The sequence below is a fragment of the Cyprinus carpio genome, chromosome A1 (genome assembly GCF_018340385.1).
Source record: "Cyprinus carpio isolate SPL01 chromosome A1, ASM1834038v1, whole genome shotgun sequence".
NCBI lineage: Eukaryota > Metazoa > Chordata > Actinopteri > Cypriniformes > Cyprinidae > Cyprinus > Cyprinus carpio.
The window spans coordinates 15,732,369-15,745,999 of NC_056572.1; positions in this window are offsets into that span (position 1 = coordinate 15,732,369).

The window sequence follows — 13,631 nt, forward strand, 5'->3', positions numbered from 1 at the left end:
AGTTCAGTTTAAATTGTATCTGTGCAATAATTTGCAATCAAGTCAACGATATCGCTGTAAATGAAGTGTCCCCAACTAAGCAAGCCAGAGGCGACAGTGACGAGGAACCAAAACTCTATCGGTGACAGAATGGAGAAAAAAACCTTGGGAGAAACCAGACTCAGTTGGGGGGCCAGTTCTCCTCTGACCAGACGAAACCAGCAGTTCAATTCCAGGCTGCAGCAAAGTCAGATTGTGCAGAAGAATCATCTGTTTCCTGTGGTCTTGTCCCGGTGGTCGTCTGAGACAAGGTCTTTACAGGGGATCTGTCTCTGGGGCTCTGCTGTCTTTCAGGGCTGTAGAGGTCCTTTCTAGGTGCTGATCCACCATCTGGGCTGGATACGTACTGGATCCGGGTGACTGCAGTGACCCTCTGACTTGGATACAGACTGGATCTGGTGGCTATGGTGACATCGGAATAAGAGAGAAACAGACTAATATTAGCGTAGATGCCATTCTTCTAACGATGTAGCAAGTACATTGGGTGTTATGGGAAGTGTTCCCGCTTCCGGTTTAACTAATTAATGCAGCCTAAAAATCCTTTAACGGATTTGGATATTAGAAGCGTATTAGTGTACTATGTGTAAGCCAGGTTAAAGAGATGGGTCTTTAATCTAGATTTAAACTGCAAGAGTGTATCTGCCTCCCGAACAATGTTAGGTAGTGGCAAAGGTATGGCATGCCCCCCCAAAAAATCCAGAACATTCAGAGCCTGTTTTTCTATGTCTCAATGCTATAAACTGCTACTTGGGCAACACTCATACAAAATCTCAGGATAATTCAGAAGTTAAAAAACAAACAAAAAACTACAAAGATACACCAAGCCTCGGGACCCACTCTAGATGATGGAGTTCCAAATACCACATACAATGTATTCCTGTGTTTAATTATGGTCTAAGCTAAACTAAGTACAAATTTAACAGAAAAGCACATTTATAACTTAGTTACAATGAATCATCTAACAGTTTAAATTTCCATTTGTGACCATGTGAGAAGTGCAGTGTCCTTATGTAATGTGTAAGGAGCACAGGGCACAGGCTATTTTGACTACCACTCTGGCCCAACGTTTTAGAATTACAACATAGACTTAACAAGCTCTAAATCAAATTTGATTAATGTTTTCCAAAATAACTAAATATGTATGTGTTCTAGACGCTGTAATAAACACACACAAAATAAATAAATAAATAAATAAATAAGTAAAAAATAATATGTAAAGATTTGTTCTTACTTGAATCTTGACAAATCCAGTCATGCAAAAAAGGAGATGAGCTCAACGTGAAGTTTGCAGGTAGAGTGAGTTCATGGCCAAACAATAGAACCCATTAACAATGTAAATGTGGTCTTAAAAAAAAAAGAAAAAAAAACATTTGCAGGCCTTTTTTTAAAATTGTTAAAAGTGATGTTGTAATTATGTAACAGTGGGCTTTACAGGGTTAAGCTCTTTCTGGTTTAAAACATTAATGATGGTTTTATCAACAGTGATTCATGCTTCACTTACCAAGGCTAATTTGTGCCATTTAAATGTACACATCATATTACTTAGTTTTCTCTTATTTTTTCGATGCATCATAAAACTATACACTTAAAGGAGTAGTTTGCACAACAATGACAATTCTGTCATCCTTTATCTGTCATATGACTATTTTACCTTTTGTGGAACACAAAGAGGTAAGTTTAGCCAGATTTTGTCACTGTTTCACCATGCAATGACCACATTGGGTGACAAAAAGCACCATAAAAGTACTCAATATGACTTGTGCTCTGTGTTTCAAGTCTTCTGAAGTTATTTGACAGATCTGTACAGTAACTGACTCAAACTGAAGTCATTATTCATTGAAAATCTTGCTATTTGTGTTAGCTCTCAACTCTCACTTATGCATAATTGAATTGCTATATTGCAAATTATAATTTCATGGTGCTTTTTGTCTCTGTAAGAGATTGACAACCATATTCATTATCTGTTTGAAACCATGAATTTTCTGCATTTGTGTTCCACAGAAGAAAGTAGTCATTAATGAATTAAAAAGGTTAAGTTGTATTTTCATTTTTTGGTGAACAAACACATTAAAGGAAGAAAACACAATAATTCTGTCATAATTAACTTTCCTTTGTGTCATTTAAAACCTGTGTAACACAAAAGATGATATATATATATATATATATATATATATATATATATATATATATATATATATATATATATATATATATATATATATATATATATATATATATATATTGTCTATTAAATGAAACTCATACAAACACTGAAAGCAACTTTGATAAACCGAATCAAGTTGACAAATAAAAATAAGTAAATTTTTAAATATTTACATAATAGTTTAAAATAAGGATATCTAAAAAAGTGAAAATGTTACAAAATAAAATGTTAAATAAATGAAATGTTAAATTAATCAATAAATCAGCACTGGTCTTTATAGCAGTAGTTTCTGTCTGGAAGTAATCTATTAATGTTCAGAATCTCCCTGCTGCTAAATGCGATTAAAGGCATGAAGATATTAAGATATCATAAATATTAATATCATGATTTTATGTAAAGCTGATTTGAAACAATGTGCATTGTGAAAATCACCATACAAACAAATTTGACTTGACTTGACTCGACTCAGGGTTGCAGGCTCTGTGTGCAAGATCAATGTGTTTCCCAGAAGTTCTCAGCCTTCTAAAGCATCTTGCAGTGATCACATAAGCCCCCATCCAGGGCAACAAGACCAACTCCAAGATTATGATGGGTCAGCGGTTAGTGTCAGACAACTGTCTGACATCATCAGAGGTCTGTCAGTTATCATTTCCCATCAACATTTGTCAGTATCCATAGAGATGACAACTCTGCCTGTTTTCCTGCTATATGTTGATCCTTAAGGTCACAAACTGTGGAAAAAGGTCACCTACAAGGTCAGCAGAGGCAAGGCAGTCTGTGAGATCAGGGTCTTCTTCCCCAATCGCCAAGAGAACAGTGACAGTATAATTCCTGGTCAACGTTTCTCATTCAAAGTTTACAGTGTTCTGAAGGGTTTGGTCATTGGACAATTAAACTTTCATTTCATCCATGAATGCTTATCTCCACATGCTTAAATCTTCAAATAAACACTACAGCAAGATCCCACATGCATTTTATGGCCCTGCATTCATATAACATGACCTAACAAATGATTATTTTTCAGTGTTTGATTAAGCATACCTAAAGAGTAAATGAAGATCAAGGAAAAGTAAAGGTCATGACCAGTCATGGGTCAAGTGTGAAGTGCCTGGAAAAGACGGCTCTTCTGATGCTGGTTGAGGTGGCACGTTCTTTCTAGCATTCTGTTCATTCTGCTTTCTCACTTCTGAATGGAAACGAGTGCTGAGAGGAGAGAAAACAGACGTTTTGCCATAGCGACCAAAACACAAGCTCTCAAAACACTCCGATTTATGGCGTATCTCTAGTGCATTTGCTTTTTGCACAACGTCCCTCTTTTTCCTTGAATCTATATGTCAAGTTTATTATCCTGCACTGAATACCTACTCAATCTCAAATGAAAGCTCTTTAATTCACAATTATTCCTCCTATATCCACGAGATTAAACTGAGAACAATGGAAACAATTGTTCAAATTCCCAACTAAGACCACAAGTTGTACCAAATTGTAGATTTTCCAAAATAAAAGTCTGCAATCAAAGTCAGATTTCAATAAAAACTTACAGTGTAAACAATATAAACTGAACTCCTTCAATATCAAATAATCTGCAGTTGTAATTAATTTAGTGGTCTAATAAACGTGGCTTTGTACATTACAAGTATTGTTGTCTCTTTGACAAATTGTTTTTTTTAGTTTCTTTGGGTAAAAGCATCTGCTATATTAATTTAAGTGCAAAAAGAAAAATTTAAATAAAAACAAATAAAAAATTATACAAAAAACAATATATCACCTATTTACACTCAATATATGTACATATAAAAAGAGCCTCTCAGAGTGGCAGTGTCTCTCAGAAGTCAAGATGGGCAGAGGATCACCAATTCCCCCAATGCTGCGGCGAAAAATAGTGAAGCAATGTCAGAAAGGAGTTTCTCAGAGAAAAATTGGAAAGAGTTTGAAGTTATCATCATCTACAGTGCATAATATCATCCAAAGATTCAGAGAATCTGGAACAATCTCGGTGTGCAAGGGTGAAGGCCGGAAAACCATACTGGATGCCCGTGATCTTCGGGCCCTTAGACGGCACTGCATCACATACAGGAATGCTACTGCAATGGAAATCACAACATCAGCTCAGGAATACTTCCAGAAAATATTGTCGTGAACACAATCCACCGTGCCATTCGCCATTGCCGGTTAAAACTCTATAGGTCAAAAAAAGAAGCCATATCTAAACATGATCCAGAAGTGCAGCCGTTTTCTCTGGGCCAAGGCTCATTTAAAATGGACTGTGGGAAAGTGGAAAACTGTTCTGTGGTCAGACGAATCAAAATTTAAAATTCTTTTTGGAAACTGAGACGCCATGTCATCCAGACTAAAGAGGACAAGGACAACCCAAGTTGTTATCAACGCTCAGTTCAGAAGCCTGCATCTCTGATGATATGGAGTTGCATGAGTGCGTGTGGCATGGGCAGCTTACACATCTGGAAAGGCACCATCAATGCTGAAAGGTATATCCAAGTTCTAGAACAACATGCTCCCATCCAGACGTCGTCTTTTTCAGGAAAGACCTTGCATTTTCCAACATGACAATGCCAGACCACATACTGCATCAATTACAACATCATGGCTGCGTAGAAGAAGGATCCGGGTACTGAAATGGCCAGCCTACAGTCCAGATCTTACACCCATAGAAAACATTTGGCGCATCATAAAGAGGAAGATGCGACAAAGAAGACCTAAGACAGTTAGACCTAAGCAACTAGAAGCCTGTATTAGAAAAGAATGGGACAACATTCCTATTCCTAAACTTGAGCAACTTGTCTCCTCAGTCCCCAGACGTTTGCAGACTGTTATAAAAAGAAGAGGGGATGGGGGATTTGATATGTCATCTATGTTGTATTCTGAATAAAATATTGAAATTTGAAACTTCCACATCATTGCATTCTGTTTTTATTCACAATTTGTACAGTGTCCCAACTTGTGCTATTTACAGATTAAGGTTTGATGAGTTATTTAATATATATATATATATATATATATATATATATATATATATATATATATATATATATATATATATATATATATATATATAATTGAGTTTCTAAAAAAAAAAGTACACATCCCAAAATAATTCTCTAGAACAGCTAATCCTAAACACGTCTCTTCATAATAACAGATATCACCAAGCTGGCTCTGATTGTTCTTTCAACTTTATGTAATCTTTAATGAGTCCTCAAAGCAGCTGTGCAAAAACATCTAAAGGAATTATGTCATGCAATGAGAGAGTTCCAAACACAACAGCCTCCCTGCTGAACGCGTTCCCACTGGCTGTTTCCCTCCACAGGTGAGCAAAGACACAGTGGCGGAAGAGAGGAAATGAGTAAAGAGAGGAGAGGACAAAAGCAGAGGGTAGATGAAAAAGCAGGAAGAACAGTCGGCAAATAATAATCGGAGTGTGCAGGGTTGTGAGAGGGCTCTGTGTGGAGCCAACGGGGCCCGGGATCAGGGGTGAGATGGGAAGAAATCAGAGAAGGGGCTGTACACTGATCATTATTAGGCCTGCTTGATCACAGACGATACACCGCCAACAATGAACCCTGTATAAGCATGTGTGTCTTAAAAAAAAGGTTTCTCTTTGGTAGCTTTGTCATGGAATTCCAGAGCAGATAAAATGCAAGAGTTTCCATCTCTGGTCCCCTTCATTCTGCGTTCTTCAAGATCCCACAAGAGAACAAAGATGAGCGACAATTAAAGCAGGTACAACCAGGAAACGAGGAAAAAATAAAAAATAAAAAATTGGCTTGTATGTTAAAAGCACAGCATCAGATGTCCATTGTTCACTTATAACATGCTTCATGTATGCAAAGGACTTTATGTTCATCACTATCATTTTCTTCACAAACCCAAGTTTACAAAATATTCCTGTTCAAAACAATGTCAAAACAATGTCAAAAGTATATAAACAAGGTCTAAAAGAAATGAAAAAGTAGTCCGAACACCTCAGCTAACAAAATATGTTTGAAGAAAGTTTTACTAACATTCCTGTTAAATTATGAAAGTGTTATTTCTGAACGTGAAATGTTTTGAAAACATTTTTTTTCTTTTCTTTTTTTCTGGAAACATTCCATTTGACCATTTTGCAAACATTACGGGAACATTACTGTTAAATGTTTTCTAAAGATCCTGAAACAAGTAATAACATTAAGACCAATGTCCAACTAAATATTTCAGAAAAAATAGATAGAATTAAATATTAGGTAAATATATTTTGAAACATATTTTAGCAAATATATTTTTACCCCGTTTTTTTTATTTAAATTCATGCAATTCCAAGTGTATTAAGTCATCACAAGTACTACTATACTACTTCCCTACTATATAGTATGTGATAAGCAATGGGTCAAATGAGAAGTATGTCTGAATATGAAGCATTCATCAAACAGGTTTACCTGTTGCTCTCATCTTAGAGGAGAGCTTTTAAATGTGCATGTGCTTCTACTAGAGACTATTGCTTTCATAACATGCAATATTAGACGCATAACGTGTGAAGCTGTGATGAAATCTGCAGAAAGATCCCTTGTGCAATTATTAATTTCCACCATTGTGGAGGTGACAACCACAGAACAATGCGAGAGAAGCCTCCGTGATGACCTCACTTCCCTTTGGCATCATCTGTGCTTTAGTCCTCTCTGCTATTATTTTTCTCTCTTTCTGTTAACCCAGATTCCAGGCCTGATGGCTGAGTCATGGCCAGGTTTGGCAGGCCGTCCAAACAGCCTCCAAAATCCTGTCAGCACTCAGAGACACGGCACGCATGCAGGCTGCTCAGCACACGGCAGCACTCCAGATACACATATACATTTGGAGATCACTAACTAAACACATATGACATCTCACTGGTGTTCTGATCTCTATTTAGAGATTTATTATGATTGCAAATAACCTCAAATGAGCTGTAATGGCATACTGTATGTAGTTCTGTCATATTTGTAAGGTCACATTAATTTGTGGTCAACCAAAAAGGTTTTTTTTAATGGCCAGTGTTATATCTGGACAGCAGGGTGGCTGAAGACAAATTTAATGTCAGGAAATACAAGTTAAGGATGACAAATGAGACCTACACATCATGATTTTTCTTTAATTCAAAATAACGTAAAAATGTATAAACCAAAAACTGACTATGAAGCTAATGCACACTACATATCAGTGTGTAGTTATTTTAAAATTTTATAATTTTTTTAATTAGCATTTATTTCTAAATTTACAGTTTTAATGTGCTTTACATTTTGACCACATTATTAGAAAGGTTTACAAATGCATTTGCTAGAAAATACATTAAATAAATATAGAATTAAAAATATCTTTTTACTACTTTACTTCTAGTAATTGCACATAACTTATGAAATGCATTGCATGTACACAAAACATGTGCTGTTTTTCATCAGCACTCAGTTAAGGATGTTCCAGCAGAGTTTTTACGTTTTCTCACCCCACATGGCCAACACCTGATGGCGAATGAAAACTGAGAAGAAATCTGGCCCATGAGACTGTGGCCATATTGATCATATAATAATGCAAAGAAATGATTAGCAAACAAGAAAACAAAATGGGTCTGTTTATTCTCACTCACATTCCTGTTCACAGAAAATACCACCACGTTAGTCCTGGTGCTAAACTGCTTCTGACCTGAAGGAAAACTCATCTGTTCTGCCTCTTTGACCTTGAGATGAAATGCTACAAGCTAAATGCCAAATGTAGCCAGGTTTTTTTGGGAGCCGTCCTGGAGTGGTACACTGAAACGGTTGGATTCATGTCTGTTAAGAGAATGAGATGGAACCATACGTGAGAGGAAAGCAAAATACTAAGGTCAGAGGAGAGAAGCTGAAAAACAGAAATGAACTGAAGAATTGAGTAGAAAGACTGGAACAGACAGCAAATAGATTTGGGAAAGACACAAGAGAGGATTTGGTGTGAAAAGAAAAGATATTGTTTTGCACCCAGAACAACCTACTAATCACATGGAAACAGAATAGCAATATGCTGAAAACCACTCAGAACATCTTAGCAACCACAAAGTGAAGCACATTAGTACCTGCATAGCAGCACCCTGGTAAATACCCAGAACAATCATGTAACCACATAGCAACACACTATCAACAACCTAGCAATATCTTAACAACAACAACATAGAAATGTGCATAAAAAAAAAACTCAGAGCACATTAACTACATAGCAACAACCTACAACAATCTTGAAACCACCTGCAATCCTACCTGCCTAGAAACAGCCTAGCAAACACATAGCAACATGCTGCAAAAAAAAAAAAAAAAAAAAAAAAACACTCAGGGTGAGTCTCAATTAGCTCCCTAGTTCAGTAGTCAGGGCACTGATCAGGGAGTTTCCAAGCCATTTCAAGCTGTCTCAGTTGTGAAGGTGCTCACTATGCTCCCTTGCCAGAAATTATGTCACATTTCTGAAGCGCAAAACATAAACCACATGAGCCAACTCAATAAATATAATGACACACGATAGAAGATTTAAAAAAAAGACAAACCATTTTATTAGTATATTTCAGCGTAAACACACATCGCTAGACAGGTAATGAACACATCTAATTAAGATTTATCATTAACATTCGGCTGAAATGATGTAAGAATATGTAACAGAAAAATGTGTTTAAAGAGAATAAAAATAATATCAAAAAGAGATTGGTCATGCCTATTGATTATTAATTCCAGAAATGACATTCTACAATGTTGTCCGTTGGCGTTGTATGTAGTGATGTCACGAAATTGAGTAATCACAGTCCGAATGTGCTGTGATCCAGGGAACTTACCAGTGACCGAATTTGTGTCACGATATACAGTACAAATAACACAATATACTGATTCACAAGCTCGGGATCTAGGGAGCTGATTGAGATGCACCCTCAGAATACCTTAGAAACCACACAGCACTGCTTTAGCAACCACTTGGAACACCCTAACAGCTGCATGACAATGCACAAAAGAACACCCTACCAATCTCATAGCACACCCTAACAACCACAAAAGACTTTAAAAAAACACTCAGAAACACTCTAACAACTGCATGATTATACAAATAATGGCAATCCCATACCAACACCCACACATTTTTCTATTCAAGAACTCTACTTATCCAGAGTGGGCAAAAAGGCTGGCAAAATCACTCTGGACCCCTCACATCCAGCACACTTCCTCTTTGAACTGTTGCCATCTGGTCAACGCTACAGAGCACTGAGCACCAGAACGGCCAGACACAGGAACAGTTTCTTTCCTCAGACAATCCATCTAATGAACACTTGATAATAACTGTGGAACACACTACACTATTTATAGTTACATACACATACACTTATTTATCTAACACACATACTTAGTGTACCTTAAATTTTTTGCACATAATATACCTGTACATACACAACTGCTCATTGTAATATACCTGCCATACAATTGTCAATTTGTATATTGTCATTCCTTACTTACTTATTTGTATTTTTTTATTTTTTATTTTTTGTATTTTTTATTCTTTATTTTAATTCAAATTATTAAATGGATGCCACCTTATTGGCACAATAAAGCCCTCCCTATATGTACCTAACCATACCCGATACTTTATTTTGAACTTTTTGATTATTTCCTTCATTTTCATTGAAAATAAATGCTTTTCTGATGTGATCTGAAATTTTAAAAGGGAGAAAAAAGTTTGCCAAAAGGCGATTAGATCCCGGGTCGATCGTGTCAAAAAGAGTATTACACATTTCACCATCTGCACCACTAGAACTGATGACAAGCAACTGTCTTTTATTATCTTGATTAGCCGATTCACACGTTGGTGGGCGGAGCTAGTATAAATAGCCTCAGCCAACAAGGTGGGCTATTTGCACTTAGTGTAAATAGACACTCTGAGAAAAAAGAAAAAAGCAATAGAAATGTCCTTATTAAAGAAATAACACTCAGAGCACATTAGCAACCGCATAGCAACATCCTTGCCAAAATCCAAAGCAATCTTGCAACCACATACCAACACCCTTGCAACCACACCCTACCAACAGCATAGCAATATTCTGCATAAAACCACTCAGAATACCTTAGCAACCACAATGCAATGCCTTAGCAACCACTTTGAACACCCTAACAACTCCATTGTCTAGTCTTATTGTCTGATGCAATTTTACTTCTCAAAAAATACTGATAAAAATACTGATAAAAATACTGATACATTTCTGGCTGATCTATGCCTCACCAATGTCTCCATCTCTCTACTGCGCATACACACACACACACACACACACACACACACACACACACACACACACACACACACACACACACACACACAAACACACCTGTTTAGTCCATCAATGGTTGTCTGTGGGTGGGTGTGGCCTCTCAACCGCTGTTTTAGACATTAGGGCATCCGCTCAGAACTGTTGGCGCTGCCACCTTTATTAAACAAGTAGAAATGACAACCTGATTCACATCCTGAGCTCCTGCCTGCAAACTGCCAGTATCTTTAATGAATGATCTTATTCACTGGGCTGATTTCCTCTCTCGCAGTGGCCTGATTTAATCTCTGCGCTCTGTTGCCAGTGTGCTTTCTCATCAAATAAATAAACACTTTTTTCAGACAATAATTTAAAAAACACAAATGTAATATTTAATATAATTTTTTTTTTACCAAGACAGCGAGATTAAAGTTGTTTTTCAAAATGCATCAACCTGAGATAGATTCTGCACTGCAAAAAAGAGTTTCTTTCTCAGCATTTTTGCAATGTTTTCCACTACAAATATCTAATTTATATTTGTATAAATTTATATAAGAAGCAAAATTGCTTAAGATTATTAGGTCATTTATGAAAAAATATCTGCCACCGTTGTCAGAAAAATAGTCTTGTTTTCCCCTGGAACAACATTTATTTTTCTGACCTATAATTATATATATATATATATATATATATATATATATATATATATATATATATATATATATATATTTCATTGATTTACCTACTATTTATATATTTAATGCACAGTCTAAGTAGCTGACCATGTTTACTTTTTTCCCCTTAAAACATGAATAATATCTGCAGTAACACTTTTAAGGTATCCTTGTTACACGTTACATGTACTAACTATTATAATGACAATTAATTATGCATAATTACATGCAAGTAACCCTTCAGCCAAACCCTAATTCTAACCCTAACCTTATAGTAAGTAGATGTTGTTAATTAATATTACTCAGTACTTACATTTCATAATTACACTGTAACAAGGACACCTTAAAATAAAGTGTTACCATATCTGCCAATGGCATCAGAAATATAATCTTGTTTTCCCTTTCAGTTAAACTTAATTTTCTGACCCTACTGCCAGATATTTGTTTTATGGACAAAACTCACCTACTTTTGATGACTTTTTCAAAGATAAAAAGATCTAGATCTGTAAAAAGATCTGTATCTTGATTTAAGAATGTTTAGATATTTACACTGGAAAACAAGACAAAAATGATGAGTAAGACAAACATTTTTGTGCAAAGTAAGAGTCAGCAGTTTGAGGTAAAATTGGTCATATTGATTGTTAAAGAGGCAATAAAGTTGAATATTTAAGAAATTAATGTAATGATATTGACATTTAAAGCAAAATTATATCACCCCTCCGAGTACTAAGTCTTATTACTGCTATAACAGCACATTAAGTATGCAAACTTTTAATGACCAAGCTTTCAAGTCTGTGTTTCCATACTTCCATAAATTATACTGTCAGCCTTGGAGTTTTGGCTAAGCATGCTATATCCATGTGCTGTCCAGACATAATTAAATGAATAAACTAACAAAGAGACCTAAGAGATTTATCCGCTCTATTCATGCCTACAAATGACTTTCCATGCATGTAAAAATGACTTAAGTGAACCGAAATATCTGCAGAAAAGCTGTGGACGAGACAAGCCATCAATCCAACATAGACACTATCATTAAATCAAACTTGCTTGCAGTTCAAGTGATTTACAACTAGTATCAACAATATTTGCCATGCAATGTCTCAGCAATGATTAGCGACCTTAATTGAAGCACGATGACATCTTAATACTTTTAAGCCAAAGTGTCAAAACAACAAGCTAACTTTCCATGGGATATGGAGGAGAAGACGAGTGAGGGCTGTACAGCTGAAAGGACACGGGACAAACATTTGGAAGTCCTGCTACAATGGACCTTTTTGCAAAAAGCAGACAGCAATATCATGGTACAATTTGAAGGCAGCAAGCATCCTTCACAAAGAATGCATTGGAACAAGATCGCTGAAAACAAATCATCTAAGATGGCAGTGATCAAGTAAATGCATGCTATCTACTGTTAATAAATCTACAAACCTGCTCCAGAAAACAAAGTGATCCTGTTACCTGCTCTAGATGAATGATTACTGCAAAATCCGAAGGATCAGGAGCAAGGCCTGAACTCAAGTTTGAACACAAGTTCCCTCCTGCCACATTTGAAAGGACTCATGCTCTTGACTTCAGTCTGACACCTGCTGGACACTCACAGTCACAGAACTCAAATCTACATGTCAGCTCGGTGTCATACTGGTTCACCTGCAGGGTGCACTGTAGGCATAAAAAACACATTTCAACTACAACATGTCCTTCCACTGTACAGACACATGATGACGCTGCAGTCTCTTCAAGTTTCCAGTGAACTCTATAATACTATAATGCTACCATGGAATAATTATGATAATGTCTATATACCATGGTATCATATGATTACCTTATTTAGAAAACATTCTCCAATCATATGTGTACCCTAAATGCAGTGTCACTTTAAAATAAAATAAATGTGTCTGCCAAATGCATTAAGTATAAATGTACTGAGATAATGTAATAAGGGGGGAAAAATGTCTTTATTATTTAGTTAGTTGGTTAGTTAGGTAGTTAGTACATCACACAAAGGAGAGAATTAGCTTAAAAAGTGCTGCCCAGGTAGGAAATGTGAAGCAATAGCACATAAACAAATAAATAAATAAATGTCCATTAAGTTTCGGTCATTGTGTTCATTTATCACCAGTTTTACACTAGTCAAATGTTTGAACATGTGTAACTGAATTTACATTTATCATTATCTAACAGCTTCTGTTTAAAAACGAAGAATATATATATATATATATATATATATATATATAATTATTATTATTATTTTTTATGTATGATTTAGAAATGTGGGAAATATCCATAAGGGTTTTATTCCTCATCTTTTCCTGATTGACAGGTTTTTATCATCTTTGCTCTACTGTTTAAGGCTGTCTGAAACAGAGGTCTGTGAATCTGCACAACTCCACTTATCTCATTAATTCCAATCAAAAATTTAACCTTGTACAGATGCTGGTCATATAATTAGAATATCATCAAAAAGTTGATTTATTTCATTAAT